The 21,490-nt window shown below is 40.9% G+C and overlaps 1 protein-coding gene across 3 annotated transcripts in view; it reads right to left on the reverse strand.

The window, feature by feature from the left end:
* The window catches only part of ctnnd2a (catenin (cadherin-associated protein), delta 2a), a 249,594-nt gene extending 229,815 nt beyond the window's left edge, over positions 1–19,779 (reverse strand). For all 3 annotated transcript variants that reach the window (XM_063483875.1, XM_063483876.1, XM_063483874.1), the window contains exon 1: positions 19,417–19,779. The gene's annotated coding sequence lies outside the window, so the exon portion shown is untranslated. The remainder of the gene's footprint in view (positions 1–19,416) is intronic.
* Between the last annotated feature and the right edge of the window lie 1,711 nt (positions 19,780–21,490).

Below are 21,490 nucleotides of genomic sequence, written 5' to 3' on the forward strand. Positions count from 1 at the left end.
TGCTATTTGGAAAACTGATAGATGTTAATAATGAGCCTGTAGAGGAAATCAGGCTGGTGATAGCTAATGAAAATAGAAATTAAAAACCGCTATTACCAGCTATTTGCATTGAAAGCAAATCTTGGAGCTGTCCGTGGTGCTTAAAAAAAGGCTGCTCCCCCATTTTTTCTCTCCTTTTGCTCATAAAGTAGAGATATGTGACTATAAGTCAGTTTTTGCACTGTACATAGTGTTGTGCACATGAACACTGTAACTGCATCCATCTTTCTCTTCCGAATAGAGCCAAAGACCAAACACAAAATGTAAAATGTCCTTCTATATAAAGCTACTGTAAAGTCAAATACAGTCTGTGTGTTTGCATGTGTGTGTGTGCATATTATCTACTGAAAATCTTGTAATTTAGGAAAAAATAGCAGCATGGCTCATGGAAGTCATTGTTCACCCAAATCCGAGCCACTGCCTTTCATGATAACTAACCTGTTAATGCTAAAGACAGGTGGAGCAGAAGTGTGACTGACCTGAAAGTCATTCTTCTAAAAGCCACACAGACACAGCAGTTTGAAACACTTAGGGACACTTAGAGGAAGACAGAGGAGAAAATGTGAGGAAAAGGAAAAAAGGGAAGAAGGCGTTTCTCAGACAGAGAGCAATGGCGGTATGGTGGGTTCAGATGATAACCTTGACCACAGCTGTCATCACACGCTGTCTTGTGTGTGAAGATATGATTGGCATTCAAAGGGGCCAACATTTACCTGGCTGTTATCTCTGAGACAGCAGACCTGAGTCAGCCTGTGATCTAATGAAACAGTCCATTCCTCTGTGACAAGACCAAAGGGGAAAATGAGATATAGTAGCTGCAAAAGAAAAATGGGTGGCCATTTCATATCTGACTGTTTTCTTTGGTAGTTTTGTTTTACATACTGTCGCAAACGTGAGAATGTTCAGAAACAAGCAGGAACTGTGACACACAAACAAAGGGATTCAATAAACCCATCCCTTTTGCTGATACCTGACTCCTTTTGAGATAGCTGTTGGTGGTTGTTGGGGTTTTTTGTGGTTGTTCTTCTTATTTGCATTACAGTCTTCCACTTTCAATTTACAGTGTGACGTCAGCCCCCCCCCCGATCCACCACCAAGAAAATAGGGCAGCTACTTGGAGAGTGGGAGATCGAAGCTCACAGGTCAGTATTCTAAATTCGCTGGATAGATGGAGAAAAGTTGAGAAAAATATAAAAAGATGCAAGACATGAAAAGAACAAAAAACAAAGAAAGGACAGAGTGAGAAACACAGATGAGCAGTCTTATGATCTTGTGAGGTTCTGTTGCTCGTAGACTCAAACACACACACACAAAATGCACATTTAAATTGGTTACATAACTAGCTGTTTGACAAACAAAAATAGAGACATAGAGTATAAACTGCCTCACTGGTTTTAAATCAGCTACCAGTTGAAAAAGTATGGGTTGGAAGCTGAAAAGCTATTTTTACTTGCTTTTGAAGCAATGCTTTGTTGACTTTGTAGAGGATCTGAGTAAAATATGATGTTTCATTGAAAAATAAATAAACCATTAAAGATTCAATTTCGTCAAATGAAATGACTGCCAGGAGAAATGTTGACACATTTAAGGTTACTGTAACAGGCAGAATTTGATTACTCACAATATTTTTTTTCCTCTCAAGAAAAACCCCACCATCAGTGACATTTTAATACTACATGATTAATTCTCAGATGTCAACAACACGTTAAACCGCTTATATAAAAGATACTGTGTGTGCACTGACTCACAACTTGTATCTTGTGACACTACACTCCATCCATTGTGGTAGTTTCCAGTTTATAATGCAGCTTACCACAAGATAAAGTTTTATTATTTCCATCCATAGCAGAGGCTTCTGCTGGCTGTAGAGCTCACCGCAATATGAAACCTATAAAGCCACAATGCAGAGGCTGCGCTGTGGTGTGACAGGAAGAGTATACACCCGAGACTGGGATAAGAGAGACGAGGACTGTGGCCATCCGCACATCCTATCTCTCAGTCTTGACATTTCGTAGATTTATAATTTACATGAAGCAACAGCGCTTGCAAGGACCCACCACACGGGCTTCCATCCAGATTTTATTTCTTGAACGCTTTTCTGCACTTACAAAACCACTTGTTGAGTAAATATCTGACTGCAGTATGTTCCAGATTCACTGAATGCTTCTGTTAGACTAATAGATTTTTTTTTAATATAAATTATCCAAAAACAATTAACTTATCCGGGGACTGATTTGAATAGCAGCAAAAAGTTCTGAATGCATGCATGATTAATGGGGAACTGACTGTTTCCCCTCCTTAAAAGTTTCTAATTCTGCCAGTTTGTAGACTGCACAACTTTGAGACTGATATTAAAAAAATACCAAAGTAATACTACCCACTTGCCTGGAGGGTTTCCTGGGAAACTGATATAGCTGAGCATTTGATTCCCATTGTGGCCAAGTCCAATAACAGGTAGAATTTGCAGCATTATTAGAGGTTTGACACTTTTGGAAATCCAATACCTAACAGATTATCCTTTTATGATCACTTATTACAATTATCATTAGGTCACTTTATCAAATGCACCCTACCTCTCGGTGCATCATTAATTAGCTTTTTAAATAGACACTCATCAAGTCAAATGTGACTGCCTTTTATACATGAAGTATGAAAAAAAACATCATTATCTTTACATTAATTGTTCTGAATGGATTGTGAATTGAGACCTTCTAATGGGTGACGCATCCATCTGAAGAGGTGACACCCATGCACACAAGCAAAGCTTAGATGTTATTTTAATGCTCTTCCAGCTGCTCCAAGTCTGAAAGTCTGCCTGTTGGTTGTGTTTGATCCCACTGAGATGCCGTACATCTGTCACAGGCACGGAGATCCCACTGGGACTCTGCTGCCTCGGTTCTGTCAGTATGATGTCATCCTCTCGCTCATTCACCTTGCCTTCTCTCTCACTGTCACTGCCACAATAGGTATTTTGTCCAGTATTCACCAGCCTGCATCTCTCAGCTGCCTTCCCTCTTAGTCCTCATTCTCCCTTTTTCCCTTTTTAAAAACGAATGTTTCCGTGAAGGCAGCTTTTAAACACCTTTCGCCATTTTGTAACGTAAATAAACTGCATTATAATTCTAATTTCTTTTGTGACATGTTTTTCTGCGTGTGTGTGCGTGTGTGTTTTGCTGCCACACCCATTATGCAGAGCGCGCTCCATCATTACCAGTAATAGAAAAGCTTGACTATTTAGTCTGACAAGAGAATGTGTGTGAGCATATGTGTGTGAAGTGTTTAAATGTGTGGGGCAAGCGTGAGTGTGAAAGAAATGTTGCTGTGCTGGCATTTCTGTTCTAATGTTGTTGTCATATTCTCCTCCTTATCAGCCACTGAACACATTCCTCCACACCGACAGATGCGTGGTGCATGCACCGCGTTTCGCCATAATTTCAACTGTTTGTTTGGTAGTGCCTAAATATGTGCGGCTTGTGTGAGTGTGTGTCAAAGAGACAGGGAAATAGAAGGAGATAGGGCAAAGAGAGTGAGATAAATGCATTCAGTGCTCATTCTCTCTGGGTCCAAAGCCCTTGGGTGGCACAGAACAGTTTCACTGTGTTAATCTCTGTGTAATAACTGAATCACAGAGAAAACAATAGCGCTCTCTGTCCCTTTTCACCAGCCAAAAGGCCTTGGGGGTGCTGGTTAGTCTGTCTAGTTGTGAATAAAGAAAGTGTCTGCATGTGCATGCGTGCGTGCATACACGTGTTTAGTTCAAAAATTGAAAGCCAGACACAGAGCGATCTGATCTGAATAAACTGAGCAAGGTTAAAAGATGCTTCCGCAAAAAGAAAGACACGTAAGCATAGACAGGACAGAGACAACACTGGATTCATTATAAATCCATTCCACTGTGGTGCAATGCAAAAAGGGAGACGAGTGAACTGTGTTCAGGATGACTTTCCGAGATGCTGTGTCAAGCCCAATCCATAACATTGTATCTTATTTTAAGGCATTCAGTCGCTCCTCTTTTATATCCACCGTTCCTCCGAGGTATGATCAGGCACTTGGCATCAGCTGTTACTACAGGAGACATATGGGACGTCAGTGACTTCCCCTCCTGGCTTGACTGTGGCCTCTTATGGTGTATGTGCATGTGTGTGAAGGTAACAAATGGACAGAGAGGGGCTGGGGGTGGGGCTTAACTTTTATTAGAAGTTTTTCTGCTCTTTGGTCTTCTGCCTAAATCCGGGGAAACCAAGTCATCAAGGTTATCTGAGGGTTGACTGTGTCTAATATATCAGGTCTTCTCAAGCATCTGATAGAAAGACAGCTTGAAGTTTTAACAGAAGGACTGATTGCAAAAACACGATACCCTCATCTGATGACCTCAATAATGCTAAGCACAGTGTATTTTGTTACATTTGATGAAAAACCGTTGAAGTGTGTAAAAAATTAAAGAGAAATTAAAGTCCAGATAAAAAATGTAAAAGGTCGATAAACTGGATAATGGAATTTAAGCAATGATAATTTAAGTAATGATTAATGATTCAATATCAGGAACATAAAAAAGAAAATGCACAAACCTCAGTTCAGTCATTTCCACTGCAATCGAAAGCAGAATATGTTCGTCTGCAGTCTTTTGTATCTGACAGACGGCTCAGTTTTAAAACATCCCAGACTTCCCATGGGAAGCCACACAGGAGAGGCATCAGCAAGATCTCTACAGACCGACCATCAATGGCAACAGACAAGACTCTGATTAGGTCAGACATAACATGAAAAGGAGGAGCTGGGATTGAGGTGGGTTGCGAAGCATCTTGCTGATGCAGCTGTAACTTAGAGATCATCATACATGCTTCTATCTAGATTTGATTACTCAGATTCATTTAAACTTACCTGCTGGTCCAAAACTTCTCTCTATAACAAAAAAAGCAAACACATGACTTTTATATAAGCTTCTCTGCAATGGCTACCTTAATTTTAGAATTGATTTTAAGATTATTATTGACTTTTAAGGCCCTCAGTGAGTACATTTCAGATCCCCTGACACTGTATTCCATCCTGGTTGGGACCTGAGCTCCTCAGCCAAACCTTACAATCCCACAATCCCATCTGATCAGGGGGGTTTTTTCTGTCAGTGCAACCATTCTCCCTGAGGAGATCAGATTGCTGAGTTATATCTATGATGTTCCATCCATCCATTTTCTCCTGCTTATCCTTTTCAGGGTCGCGGGAAAGCTGGAACCTATCTCAGCTGTCTTCTGGTAAAAGGCAGGGTACACCCTGGACAGGTCACCAGTCTGTCACAGGTCTAGCATATAGACAGAGAAAACCATCCGCACCTATGGGCTATTTAAAGTTTCCAATTAACCTACTATCCCCACTAACTGCATGTCTTTGGACTATGGGAGGAAGCCGGAGTACTCACAGAGAACCCACGCAAACATGGGCAGAACATGCAAGCTCCACACAGAAAGACCCCGGCCTGATGATGGAATTGAACTCAGGACCTTCTTGCTGTGAGGCAACATGCTGCCCATTTCTGTGTTTTCCTTCAAAATAGTTTTATTACCTTTTCCTATTGGTCATTTTTACATAATTTTCTTTAATCCTCACTTTTAATCTCCTTTTGTTTGCATTTTGTTTTCTATATTTTTATATTAATAACTTTGTAACTTTGTTTTTTAAAGATTCTGTATTATCATTATTATTATTGAGGAAAGTTAAAGTAACTGAGTCCTTTATTGCATGCCATGCAAAGCGTATCAGCTGAGCTAAACGCTGATGTCGCCTGGCACTGAGATCAGCTGCTAGCGGCTAATCTACCACGACTGTGGGCTGAGCTCAACTTCGTAGCCTGTCTGAAATAATGCCGTGCCAAATTTGTTACTATGGGTGCCATCTCGTACTTTCAGCCTTGCTGGGTTATAAACAGCATTACCGGGATGTATGAGAAAAGCAGTATGCATGAAATTTCAACAGAAACAGAAATATGTATTTGTCTATACAACTGTATAAAGATTTGATTATTTTCATATGATTGCACTGTTTATTTGTCTAGCTGTTTGCAATAATCCAAGGCAAATATTAATATGGATAATCCCAAACTTTTTTCCATTAATCACTGACCAACAGTAAGGCAATCTGTCATGTAAACTAAAATAATCAGATTGTAAGAGCTGCCAGGCAAGCATGAGAAAGATGTTTGTCTGATGAGAGAGATTCAAACTAGGGGATGCCGACTGCCAAACCGCTCTTCAGCCATTTGTCTTTGTTTTTGCTTCTTCTTGTCAACAGGACTGAACTGCAGCTGGTAAATATCTCTGCACATTATGAGATCTAGAAGAACCATTTATTTTTAGGAACCATTCTGCAAATGTTTAGAAAGTCACGCTACTTTCGCTTCTGTGTTGGCATTCGCAAACACACTGAGGCACACAAGCATGCAACAATGCACTGACTAAAATATTACCAGCCACTACAGGAAAAAAAAAGGTAGCAGAGAGGCAGCAGAAATAACCCAGAGCAAAAATTAACAGCATGATGAATTTTGCACAAGCTGTGATGCAATTTTAATAATGTAAGAGTTGTGGATTGACTATGACTGGCTACATGGTGTTCATTAGATTTGTTTAACGTCAGGTTAAACTGGATACCTCTAAATTAATGCATTTGCAAGATTTACATCAAGTAGCAGATTTTATGTCAGTCTATACAATATAAATGGCAAACACAGACATAATTGTACTTCAGCGATAAATTAATCAAATTCATATATTGTTTACTGGCATTGCATCAGAAATTTTAGGAGACTGCATCACAATCGGTTATATCTTAAAGCCACCGTTATTCCCACACCAGGATGTTAATGGCAGCTACACACACACAAAAAAACAGCATTTTACATTCACATTCCCTTTCCGGCAGATGAAAATGATGCCTATAGATACAAAGTTAATGAGTCTGCATATTTGCATAAAAGAATACCTGAAAAAAGTAATTTATTGATTAGTGACTATCATGAAAAACAGTTATGAGAAGCTATGAAAATGAGACAAAAGAAAGGAGATTAATAATAAATTCCTATCTTGTTGTTTAGAAGAGCAGCTTGCTCTGCAAATTCTACTCCAAAGCCACTTCACTACACCTGCACTACCACTCCATCCTGCATCTGAAGCCTTATTAGTCTATTCTTGATCAAACAGAATTGGTACTTTTTCTCCCCGTACTTTGATGTACACTTCACAAAGTCTAATCCCCTCCCTCTACCATCCCATTATATTACTTCATCCCTGCAGTCAGCCGGTAATATCTGCGCTGTCATAGCAACCAAACCAACAGAGCTAATAGTTACCATGGTTTCTTGACAACTGGACCTTGATGGTGCCATAATTCTTGCCTGTAACCTGCTGACCCTCAATTTACCCTGCAGTGTATGGGACAAAGGTAGAAAAAATAGAAAAAGGGTGTATGTTTTCTTAACTGACTCCTCTGGGTTACAGTCACTTTTTGTGTGCATGTGTGTGTTTGTCTGCGCACGTCTGTATATCATATCTACACCTACAGTAGGTGTATGAGCGAGACACAGCATGGTGCCATCTCCATTCAGTCCCCACCAGCCAGCCAGCCAGCCAACAAAGAGTGTCCGCTGCTGGGCATGAGGCTGAGGGTGGCAAGCCTCCTCTGGAGAAGCTGGTGGAGACCTCTATGCTTCTCTGGCCTCCTGCTGTCTTACTGAATGTGCCATAATGGCAGAAAGAGTAACACTGCCTGACCAACCATGAGAGAATGAAAATTCAATTCGCTGCACAGTGTGAGAGCAGAACATCCCACGCTGTATACAAAACAGAAAAGTGTGCATTTGTGTGTATACACGCATATCCGCGTGTGAGGTCCCGATGTATGGCATGACTCCCTCGCAACATTTCCCGTCACTGACCCATCAAAATACCTCTATATGAGGGGAAAAACAGGAATTGACTGCTCTTAAAGCAGGGTTTGTTGCAATACTCTCCTGGAGGAAGACATGGAAGTGATGTAAGACTTTGAAACACTTGACGAGATCTAAAAAACTTCCACTCCTGGCTCCCCCTTTCCCCTCATGTCGCAACAGTTTAAGGCTTGGCGCGCTGGCGGGTTAAGAGCCTCCAAAAGATCAAAGTCAGACACCTCACTGCCTGTGGTTTCATTAGACCCTGTGATCCCAGATTATTCAACAGTTCAACTTGTCACGCATCAATGAAGAAGAGGTCGAAGCCATTAGTTCATTTTTTTCTCCTTTTTTTGCAGAATAAAATTAACAAAAACAATTTAAAATTATTCTTTCTTTTCTTTAGACAAGAGATGTCATTTCTTTATAAAGACACCATTGGGTGTGTGGGTTAGAATAAAAAATAAACCAAGCAGTGTGCCTCAGTCTTCTGACATTCTCAAATCATAACCTGTGCAATGGGATTCATAAATGGTAAATGCCATACTGTAAAAATCACAACTATCATTTATATGTGACCTTTTGCGTCTGGAAACAATAACAGTGCCCATCTGCAGAAAGCAGGTGGGCAGGTGAGGTAGCTTTCCTCTAATAAATGTAATTTTGCTCTTTGCTTGCCATGTCTGTGAAATCAATATCATTTTATTTTATCTATTGGAGAGAAATACACAGTCTCCTTTTCGGTATGAAAACCTCTCCGAGCCAAAGGTTCCGCTGAGAAAACATCTTCCATCATCCCATATCTGCACTGCAGGTCAAATTATCAGAAGTAATGTCACATAGGCAAACTGGAAGCAGTGCAGCAGGGAGGTACTGACCCAAGTCTCCCTCCTCCACAGTTTTCTGGCAGTGGCTTCCTCTTCACTGCAGCCTGTGTCTGCACACACGTGCGTGTGTTTTTGTATGTGTGTGTGCAGAATTCCCTGGTTGCAAAGTGGATGTCTGTTGCGAATATAGAGTATATAATCAACTGTTTGTCTTTTGGCTTTCTTGTCTTGCCTATCAGTAGCCCACAGAGAAAAGGGAGGAAAGAAAAGAGAAATGAGAGTGACAGAAACTGTGCGGCTGTGTGTGTGTGTGAGTTTACCATTTCTGGAAATCAGCAAGCTTTTTTTTTCTTTCAGTCCTTTTCAAAGCCATCTTTCTGACACATAAAGACTTTCATTCTAAATCCCTGGCACAAGCCCAGAGCCAGCAGATTTTGAGCCTAATTGGCCTAAACAACAGCGAGGGGTATCTTGTCTTTGCAAATGACTTTAGTTTTTCATAAAGAACGTGCGAGCGGAATTTGTCTGGCTTGTTTAAAACGTTCCCCAAAAGCAAGCGAGTCTCAAAACTAGAAGAAAAGGCGCATGCTGCACAAGCCAACAAAAGTTAAGCGTTATTACAAAATTGCAGACAGAACAAGTTAAAGACCAGATGGCATTTTAAAATACCAAGTCACCATTACTTTGTTACATTTTATTAAATAATTGTTGTCAGCAACCCACACATTTTCAGTTTCCTTATCTGAGTGCAAAGCTAGCTGTTGGTGAGAACAATCAAACCTCCTCTGCATTTCTGTTCTTCTCTAGATCAATGGAGCTTCTGTCAAGTCTGTACCATCAAACAGACGCACCCAGTGTTTTGGTTTTTTGTGTGTCTGTGTGTGTGTGTGTGTGTGTGTGTGTGTGTGTGTGTCTGCTACCGAGATACAGTACCCGACAAATCTCTAAACACACCCAGCAGATTCCATCCGTAATTGGTACACTCAACAGTGAGGGGTGGCTCTGCTTCACGAACATTTCACGAATAGCCTGTGGGCCACTTTTAAATCCATTTCATGATTGAGAACATTCCAGCACACAAAATGTTTTTCACTCCATTTCTCGCAAGCAAGAGACAGCGCAGCTGATGTACTACTGCGATGCCACTGTGTACATACATCGTTAGAAATTCATGAGCTGCACAATATCTAAGTTAATTTATATGCGGATATCACCAGAGAGTTACTTGATGAATTATACATCGCAGATGCAACCCACAGAAGACAGATGAGTGAAATTAATGTGCACTTGCATTTCCAGAGCCCGGTCATAGCTGCGATCTGCACAGTACAGGAGACATCAGAGAGAATAAAGAAGTAACGACAAACGCTATTTATAAAGCAATTTGATGCCAAATGCGCAACAACAACATTCCCTTTGCTGTGGTTTTTGGTTTCTTCTCTATACATTTTGAAGAAAACCAAAAACAAGATTTCAGAGTGAATCTGAGTGTGGTCTGCCGGAGGAAGTACGAGCCTCCAGTCAGCCTATGAATATCATTCTCCAGTTTTTCCTAAGGAAGTTTTAGCTGGCTCCACTGGAAATTAAAGAAGCTATTAACGCTATTATAATAGTAAGTTTACCTCTTCAGATCATGTAATTAATAGTAAGGTGTGAATGCCTAATTTTCTAAGTTACACCCTCTAATTCTTCTTCCTATTTATTTATTTTTTGTTTTAAATCTGTAACTGCTTTCCACAAAATAACACTGTGAAATTACCATTACCTCCTGAACAATTTGGCTTTGAACTGCCTTTCATTTATTTTCATCTTGGACTGAGCTGCATGGACATACTTTGGTTGCTAACAGAACATTGTGTTGTTGAACATTTGGAAGCGTTCGGAGAAGGCGTGTTCCTCATCCTTTGGAAGACAGAAGGGGCAAATTAAGGCGCGTGAAAACATAACTCTTTAATCACAAAAATTTTAAATGATTAAACTGACATAATAATTAATAATAATTATGCACCCAGCTCATAATCACTTAATTTAGAAGTAAAACCTATAATTTGGGACATTTTTTCAGCACTTTTGCACTGATGCTCTGCACATTTTAGCAGAAGATGTTTGGAGTTCAATCAGAATCTTTATCCCATTATCCAGCTTGGAAAACTCCAGCTCCTGCTTACTTAAAAACCTGATTAAGAAAAACTCCTCTGTAAGAGTGTGGCTTACAGACCACGTCCAGCAACACAGGAAGACATGCACCTCCATCTTCATCGACGTGCCCTTTGCAGGCAACGAGAGATTCACTCGTGTTTTAATCGAAAAACACCCAACAGGACAAAGCCACTCTGTATACTGTTAATTTAAAAGAGAACATTTTGTTGACAGGGATACTGTATAACAAAGGATGCCCCAAGAGGAACTGGGCATAAATAAAAATGCTGAATATCAGGATAGGGCACATGCAGCTTACACTGACAAGAGCTTTACTTGGAACAAGTACAATGTGTAGCTAGACAGAAAACCTGCCTTTGTTAGCTCTGGGACTGTGAAATGAAATCGAATAATGTGGACAGCAGGGGCTAGGGCTCGACTGTGGATGTAGCTCTCCAGTGTCAACACACATCAATAAACAACCTAATAAAACGCCCCATGGTCAAAACATTATTTCAGCTGCTGTTCTACCCTTAGAAATGCTCACAGCTAAATCCTCCATCTTCTTTACAAATCATGCTATGTGGTCTGCGTTGTGCAGGTGGCTGCTGCCTCTGCTGATGATGTCACCGGCCATTTTTTTTTCTCCAAAGTACCTCTAACCTTCTTTCTTCTTAATGTCAGCCTCCTCCTTTCACTCTCCTTCTTTTCTCTCCATTGATCCATGCACACACACATAAGCCCTGCACACCATAGCAATAAACTGAGAAGTCCCAATCTATAAAGGGGTCATATTTTTCTGATTACTATCTCCTTATGTCTCTGTCTTTCCTGTCATTTCCATCACATCCCTTTCTACAGATGTAAGAAAGTGCTTGACGGACGGATGGAAGTAGCCACAGCAATGCACAGCTGATAAGGATCAGTATAGGCTGCTGATGGGTTGTCTGCTGATCCCACCACAGGCATCAGGCATGGCATTTATACCACTTGGCCGCCCTCGAGCTTTTAAGAAACACCACTGTGTGTGTGTGTGTGTGTGTGTGTGTGTGTGTGTGTGTGTGTGTGTGTGTGTGTGTGCGTGTGTGTGTGTGTGTGTGTGTGTCATCAGGATTACTCATGACGAGAAAGTAAGGAAAATCTATATGGTTTTTTTGAAAGGACAGTATCTAGTTTATTACACAGTTAAATATGATGTTACAGTTGCAGCTGTTATACAGATGTAGGACAGCTGTGAAATAAAGAAAAGTGCATTTAAATTAATATCAAATATTATTCTTGCACACTTCAGTAACGCTTTTTCTGCCTTGCTAGTGATTCTAGAAAATCAATATAAAATACTTAACGCTTGATTTCTCAAACATCTGCACTGCTGTTAGAGTGTCAGTGTTGTGTTTATACTAAAACTATAAAGCACACAACTGTGAGAAAGAGACTTTTTTTACGCTGTATTTGACAAGCAGCTGCCATGAAAAAATGAAAGTGATGTGCAAACTGATTGTGACGTAAGTTCCTGTAACTACAGTAAATATGAAACCCTGACAATAAGCAACAACATGAACCTTTGATGTTTTGAAAGAACTTACTTACCTTCCCTCATCTGCCCTGCGATCCTCTCTGTGCTTGTAAAACTTCTGCAGGCCAGCCAGATGTGTATGCCACTGAGAGCGCCTTAAAGTTACAGTGTGGAATATCTCACCACTAGATGTCAGCAGACTGCAGTCAACCTCTTTTTTCTTATCCCTCCCAATTTAAGTGCATAATCCTAAATACAGTGGCTGCTACAGGACAGAATTCTGGCTGCCGTTCATCTGTAGTGAGTATAGGCTGTCAGACTGCTGTTTCCCTCAGCTATCAATATGTGTCCAGGACCTTTTATTATGGAGGAGCCTGTTGGACTTTGTGAAAGGATTCTGATGCTATTCAATGACTCAGTGAAGCTTACTTCTGTAAGATGACAGCAATACTGAGGTCAGTTGTTGAGGATATCCTGAATCTTTCCGTAGATAAGCACTGCTGTTTTTGCCGCTGTTAGCTCCTGTCAGCCGGTGTTAGGTACTTTCTTTTAAGTGGATCTAACACTGTTGGACTCAGGTAGTTAAACCCTCATACACTATGAGAATATAATCAAACTGTTTATCAGAGGGAAATTGTGATTTTGCATATGAATATGCTGTCTGTAGCCACATACATTAAAATCCAATTACGGCGACTGGCGATGTTCATCTCAGTTGCTGGATTTAATATTCACAATATAATTTTTTTCTATTACATAACTGAAAAATTGACTGTCTCTAAATTTAAGTTTACTATGTTTCTGATATCTTTTGCTAACCTATAAATCTACCAATCCCAAATGAAGGAAATTAAAGAAAGTTTCATCCCGGAAACAAATAATAAATCAAATTAAAGCAGTAAAGTATTGTCTTTTAATCCAATATTGTTTTACGTTGATGTATGTTGATGTGTTTCTATTCAACAGATAATAGTTTGCTGTTTGCTGCACATACACAGACAATTTCACAATTTGCTTAACTTTCCATAGGCTAATTTAGAAACCAGGTGATTGCTAGTCCTTCACATTCACAACCAACATTTGCTTAAATGTTGCTTAAAATGAATTTCATGAGATGAAGGTCAAAAGAACAGAGGAGAAAACACACACACACACCTAACTCTCGCATTCAGGCACAGGTGTTCATATCCCATCAAACATGTTATTTCCCACTTGACAAGCAAGAAAGATAATAGTATGTTGCTGTGCAGAGAAACTATAGATGAAGCCAACAACAATATACCTCCCTGCTTCCTGCGACGCAACATGTCATTATCCTAAGTCTTTTTCTCTCCAGTGAGGTGCCACATATGCTCTTAACAACTGCCGCACTTGTTGCAAAGTGCATCTCTTGATATCAGACCAATATATGTCTCTCATCCTAATTTCACACCATGATTTTACCCACAGGTTCAAAGTGCGGGTCTCTCCAGGAACAAAGGTACAATTCAGTGTTTTAGTCAATAACAAGCCAGCAGAAAGGACCAGGCAGGTGGTGAAACTGTAATGCAGGCAACCTCATTAAAAGAATGTCAAGGAGCCGAACAAAACAACAACAACACACACACACATATGCACCCAAGGACACACAGCAACAATGAGGCATACACTCTCCACCCTCTGAACAAATACGAATCCTAATGACAAACCCCCATACATGTAATAAAGGTCACAATCACACACGCTGACACACTTGTCATACATGCACAAGTCAGCTCCGGGCATCATTTTGGCCCAGGGAAATCAGGAGGATCTGGGCTCCAGCTTCTCTTTGATGCTCAATTACCTCTGGCAGACCTGGCTAGCTGAGCCAATTATTAATTCAGCCTAGCACAGTAAAGTGTGGTAGGCACAAACACGATGTCACAGCGAGGTAACCGCTGACATACGGCTCACTGTAGAGCCCACGCTAAACACACATCGTTAGGTTTTAATATGCAGCATTTTCATTTTTGACACTAAGAAGTATAGCACGGTGCCGTCATGTGGCTTTCCTTGTCATCCTGTCATTCTGCTGGGCATTTTTTTCTTCACACTATTCTGTCACTTCTTACATTTGATGATTCCCAGTCTCAGCTTCCCTGCTTCTTCCTCGTCTCAGCGCTTATAATCCTCTCTCGCTCCTCAAGCTATGCCACCAGCTCTCTATTTTTTCCACAACGTCATCTTTTCACCCACCTCACCTATCTTTTATTTTATCTCTTTATCTTTTTGCCACTTCCCTCTTCCCTAACCTGCATGCTTGACCCCCCACGTCTTTGTGCTTTTTTCTTGTCACATCACCCATTTCTTTTATCTTCCCTTTGCCTTTTTGACTTCTTAATTTAATTTCTTTGCTACTCTTTTGTTTTCTCATAGTAAAGAGTAAAGGAAAAGAGGGAGGATAATGGAGTTGAGGGGAAGAAGGAGGGCAGTGGGCTGACAGAGGGAGTCCCATATGCAGCGGGCTCATTAGAAGATGGGAGGAGAGTCAGTGGCAGAGACACACTAGTAGGTATCCATACCCCCCCCCCCCCCCCCCCCCCCCCCTCTGTCTGTCTCCCTCACACATATTGCTGGCTTCCTGGACTCATTCCAACACTGACATATCACTATCTTCTCTCTCCCTCCCTGTCTCCTTCCTGCTGCGTTCCTGAAAGTCCTGCTCTCATTAATCACCACCGCGTACAATGCACAGCAATTGGTGAATGATTTTACCTTTTACCACCTACCTGCACTATGAGGCCATATATTTTTACTATATGTGGCATCAGTGGAAATCGAGCCATAAATCCGAGGCATTGTTAAAATTGGACACGTTTTTTTTTCCCCTTCTTTTACAGCAAAAAGAGAAGTGTGTGATACAGGAAGATGAAATGGTCAAGGGCACTTAAGAAGCCTCCATGCCTATCTGCTTGCATGAGCTTGGCCCAGCTTTCGTAGGTAATTCTCTAGTCTCAACACCCGTCTCCCAAAACGGGGAGAATCCTCTACCCCACCCCACACTCATGTTACTTGTCAAAATGAAACTTTTCAATATGGAGTCAGAGAAATGCAAAGTAGCTAAGAGCGGGTTGAAACGGGCAGATTATGCCAGTTACTCGGTCCAGCCAAAGCTGTAGCGGCGTAATGACACTGTCCAGTCCACTCACCTCCAAACTGCAAATTTTCTCCATCTTTTCCCAGCTTTAATGCAAAGGTCAGCAGATGGTGAGGATACATTAACGGTGCAGGCAAGCATGGAAAAAAAAGGAGGCCGCGTCATACCATCAGAGTCTGGTGATACCATCTGAAAAAGTGCTATTCCCTGGGTAACCATTGATTTCCAGTGTTTAATAGTTGCTTTGTTTTCAACAGAAAATACTGTCAGTACCTTTTCTTTCTTTATAAAAAGGCCAAAGCCTCAGTGACAAGCTGACGTCCTTCGAGCTGTGAGGTACTCTGTGTCCTCTCTGTCCTTGTCAAGGACACCCTAAGTAAGAAGAACAAGGTCTTGAAGTCAGACCTTTTAGTTGAAAAAAAAGGTCTCGCCTAAAAAATAAACCACACCGTGCACACCTACATATAAACACGAATCGCCTCTTGTTTGCTTTAGTTGTACTCAATCGGTTGTAGCCTAAGATCAAAGGTGCATTAATACATTAATTGTATTAATTAACTGCTTCCTTTAGAAATATTCCATCTTTAGAAATAAACTTCCAAGTCCACACTTTGTGTTTAAAACAAAAAACTAGAAATGACTAACTGACCAGCTCAATAACACAGCATTACAGGCAAAGGTGATCCTATTCCTGATGGGGCAAACTGCCAATGCATTTCACTGTCACGCTGATTGATGATGGAAAAAAAGGCTACTTTATGACTGACTCAAATGTATAAACTTAACTGCAAAGTATCATTTCTAGAACATCCATCAGAAAGCCATGTTGGGTGCACAGCATTGCACCCTTGAGAGAAAGAAGAGTTATATTTTAAAGAGGAGTGAAAGTTTAATGGTGCGGAACATGTATGTGATCTTGTAACAATCCCACTGTAATGGCGACACAGTAAAATTGTCCATTAGCGGAGGCCCATCGGTGTTTTTTATGTTATTAAACGAGCTCATAAGCATCAAGTCGCCAACGCGAGCATCAAGTTATCTGATCGATGAGCACAGTGTGGCTGCCAATTAGCACCGACCCTATTCCCATGAATATGCAAATGAATCGATGCCAAGTGTATATCAACTGTCAGCTAATTGCCTGAGGCCTGAAAGGTTCTGAATTTAAGGGGACGTATGGAGGAAAAGGAAAAATGTACAGCAAACATTGCATGTTTTTTCCTTCATGTTCCATATTTATCTGTCTTTTGCTTTTCTTTTCTTTTTTTGCAGAATGTATAGGTGTAAACCACACGCACAACACAGCTGCCATTTAGCCTCGGGGCTTTTGTTACACCTCAAAGAGGGACCACCTTTAGTATGAAGCTATATTTATTCAGTAGGAGGAATGAAGGAGAAAGGAAACAATCATTTAATCTCACTTTCAGTCATGTAATGAAGCAGTTCCCCGTTGAGGAGACAAACACTGTCTACTACTGTGAGGAAATTTTTTGACAGCTTTTTTATCTTGCCTACTTTAATATGGAGGTCAAAGGTCAGATTTAAGTGTAGAACAGAACCCCTGGACCTCTTACAGATTCATTTTCTTGTGAGTTGACAGGTGCTGTAGGTACTACTGGTGTCAGACAGTGTCTGAGCTCAGTACGCTGTCTCGCTGCCCGAGTCACATGAATTATGAAAGGTTCTGAAGCAGGTGAAGGAAAAAAGATGGAAAGTGTCATCCTACTCAGACACCTCTGTCTCAATATTCATTTTAAAGTAAGAATAGAAAGCAACATTTTATTGCTGACACCAAAATTTTACATTGCAAAGTCAACAGACAACACTCGTTATATCGCGTCCTGTTAGACTTGACACACTTGGTCAAATATCAAAGCACATGTCGCTGAGAGTTCCTTTCTGCTTCTCTTGATCCTGGCCTTCACTCATTTCATGTGCACAGAATTGGCCTCGGGCACACCATGTGGGGAAAAAAAACATACCTGATGTGGTTTACAATAGCCTGTTTACTGTGCTTAGCGAATGCCCAAGTCTGAAAGTCTCAATATGGCATTTGTTCACCTGTTCACCTGTTTATCTGTTGCATTATCACTGCTTTGCACAACCAACTTGCACTTTCTGATGATAAAAAAAAAATCAAACTCTTAACACATACACTATTTTCCAATCTTCCCCGACCCTGCTCTGCTAAAGAGAGCATAACTATAATTCAAACTCTTCCATTCACATCAGCACTACGTATAAGGCCAGCTCATCGTGGCAGCTTGTTGGACTGTCGTCAGCACTTCATCCTGTGGACGCCTGCCAGACAGAAGCCCTTCCGTCCGATCAATAGGCACCGGCGGCTAGCTTCCCCCTTTGCTCTCTTTCTCTTTCGCTGTCTTTCCCTCCCTCTCTGGGCGACCACAGTATAAAGACTGTTCTGTTCTGCCAGCGCAGCATAGTGATTAGGCATTAGGCCTGTGCTGCTGTGTGAATTAGCCTAATCTGTGTCCGCGATGAAGGACGAGGCTTTTCATGGCCACTGGAGACATTCACTGGACATAAAAGAAGCTAATCTTTAGAAAACTTAGAGGGGATGGAGCATGTGTCAGTATCTGTGTGTATGTGAAGGATGGAGATTGCGCAGGAACTGTTGAGAGAGTTCCCACAGTGATAGATCGTTTCTAATGCTTCTTATCCTTCAACAGTAAAAATAAATAAATACATTTAAAAAAAAATCTACTTCCTGAGGATGTGCAGCTCATGGGCAAGAGAAATGTTGTATTGTCATTTCTTAAAGTACTGGAAAAGTGGATAAAGTGCTGGCTGAAACAGATTGAGGCTGCCATCCATGTAGGGCGTGTGTGAGGAAAAAATATATTCCTTTATTCTTCAGTCAGTTTGAGGGGAATTAGAGGAGACTGAATTGTCACAAGGCTGCTTACCTGGCCAGAGGAAGCTGCCTAAACCTGCAGATCTCAAAAGTTTTTTTGTTTCTTTTTTTTTTTTTTTGTACTTTTGCAGCAACAGGGGCTTTGATGCGACAGAGCAAATACTAGCACTTTTTCAATCCTTGTACATCCTTATGTTAGTTGTCCATCATGCACCTGTCCAAGAGTTGACATGTAGCAGCCTGAAAATGCACCCACAGCATGCCTACCAGCAGCCCAGCCCTCCTCCTCCTGCTCTCCTCCACATCATCTGCTTGATATATTGTATGCCCTTGACAAACTGCCAGCGCCCAATCCCCCTCCTGCAAATGTCTATTGATCAAAGCACAAGTATGACTGTGGAAAAGGTATATAGTCTCACCCATACTCTTATCTTTTTATTACCTCTGGTGAGCCAGAAACTTACAGAAAAAAGGGAGTTCCAAAAAGGGTGGGGGGGAGTCGATTGATTTAGAAGTAAAACGCTGTAAAGTCTAGACAGCATGAAGAATATAAAAACTTTATTTCTGGTTTTGACTTTCAGCAATCTAGCAAATAAAGAGCACCCCTATCTCTTTTGTTGACACGGTGCCTTTTTGCACCTTTGGAGTACTTTTACGCACAACCAGTGGTGAATTTAGGTCAGCAGCCAGCTGGTGCCAAATATCTGTTATGTGTTGGGTGATCTTTGCACAGCCGGAGTCTTGTTCCTGCGATGAGCTTCACAGTAAGTTCGCTGTTAAAAGCAGGACATCATATTTAACCCAGCCAACCAGTTTCATAAAAGCATCCACGAAGGAACCCAAAAGTCATCTTCACATCCCCTGCGCATTCCTCCAAAATGCAAGTCGTACTAAAATGAAAGACCAGAAAGCACGGGCGTCTGTGGACCCGACAGCTTCCACCTCTCTGCCCGATACTGTAAAGGGGAAAATAACGCGATGACTTACCGAAATGAGATCCTGGCCACTGTCAGGCGTCTCCTCGTTTCCCTACTGTCCCTGGTCCGCCCCTCTTTCAAGTCAATCCGCAGTGTGCTCAAATCAGAACGGAGCTGTGAGCCTTTTCGCTGCGTCCTGCGTCCAGAGTTGCCGGAGATGGAACAACCATTTGCCGGGATGCTGGGGCGGGGGTGCAAGGCTGAGGCATCCGCAGGGAGGAGGATGAGAGGGATGTGGAAGAGACGGGTGAGAAGGAGGAAGAGGCGAGGTACAAAAGCGAGGAAGGAAGAGAGAGAGAGAGAGAGAGAGAGAGAGAGGGCGAGCGAGTAGCAATGCACTGCAGCGACAGGGAGGCAACACCACCGGAGAGGAGAGGAGGCAGACAGCAGCCCTCCGTCTCGGTCTCGCGCTCACTCGCACATGCGCGCGCACGTGCAGTTCTGTATTAATAGACAGATATAGAGCGCCATCTTCAGGTTGAAGTGTGGTAGGAAGGTGTTGGGAATCGAAATCTCGTATTAAAAATCATCTCTTGCGTCAAGTGTACCATTCAGTTGAAACCTCATCCATAAAACGCCCTTTATTCCCTCGTCCCTTGTGTCCCACCATCCCCGATCATATATATATGCCCAAGACCAACTCCTATCCTAAAGCAACCCAAAATCTAAATGAGACCCTTAATCCCACTGCTGCTGCAAACACGCTCCATGGCAACCAGGTCCCTTTGGGGGTTGTGATGATGATAATACCCCACCTCATGTCAGTCCCCAACGCCAGAAAAAACTGAGTGTTTCTGAGATGTGTGGTTGTATCATGAGTTAATTGTCCTGGATTGACTGAGAGGAGGACTGAACCTTTTATTCCATCTTTGTTCTTTATCTGGCTTCTAATTAACTTCCACCTTCTTCCTTTCATTCTTTTGATTTTTTTTTTTCTCTGTCTGTTTAAGAAGTCAGTTGTGAGAAATAGCTCTAATTAGCCGGCGTGATCCTAATTTCTTTTTCAGTGTTGAAATGTCAAAACTGTATTAATAGATGTATACCACCACATCACTATTCATAAGTAAAGGCTTTTGCATTTATTTTCATATGATAAGTTTATTTTAGATCGCATAAGTTTAATGTGTGGCAGTATCATAACTCTCCAGTTCATAACATTTTATATTAAATACTATTTTTTCTTCAACAACAGTTGTGGCATAAGTTCCTTTTTTTCAGAAGAAGTGCAAAGAAATTAAACTACCCACATTAGTTTAATGACTTTAATGTTTGGGTCAGGATGCTGTTTTGGTGGTGAGATAAAAATAAAAATGCAGATATAAAACTCACTCTAATGAGCTGTGGGGCTTTAATGCCTGTTTTTGGTCTTTTGAATGGCTTTAGAATAGACAACATTATATATATATATATATATATATATATATATATATATATATATATATATATATATATATAATGACAATCTGTAGTGCAGTAGTATCATTATGTATTTATTGTGATTATTATTTATTTAAATGTCTTGTACTTTTACCCTGGAGACAAATAAGCAGTTACAAATTGAACTGAACTCAACAAATAAGAGCTTATCTACCAATACCAGACACATTTACTTCTTTCATTCTTTTATTTGAATTTAATCAGATGGCAGAGCAATAGTCAACATTGCTCAGTGAAAGTAATTAGTAAATACAGTTTGAGATTCATCCCCATGACAAATGCAGACTTACAAATAAATGAATGAAAAGTGTAACCTGTAACTACTTCATGAAGTGTAAATGATGAGCCCCGTGGTGTGTGTGGCACCTCCTTCTACCACATACAGAAACTCATACTGTTATGTATAAACTGTGCATGCAGGAAAGCTTGATATCATGTAAGGTGCTCTTTTATTTTATTTTATTTTATTTTTCAAATTAATTGTCAATCAAAGTGAAGGATTTTGGCTTGGATTTTTAGGATTTTTTTTTCTTTATCTATTGTGAGTATGTGTGGGGGTTTTTTTAATACCATCTGCGCAAGATTTTTTGAAATTATTAACAAGCACAACCACTGACTCACCTCTCATTAGCTTCATCTCGCAGCTA

The sequence above is a fragment of the Pelmatolapia mariae genome, linkage group LG9, assembly GCF_036321145.2.
Source record: "Pelmatolapia mariae isolate MD_Pm_ZW linkage group LG9, Pm_UMD_F_2, whole genome shotgun sequence".
In the NCBI taxonomy this organism is placed as follows: Eukaryota; Metazoa; Chordata; class Actinopteri; order Cichliformes; family Cichlidae; genus Pelmatolapia; species Pelmatolapia mariae.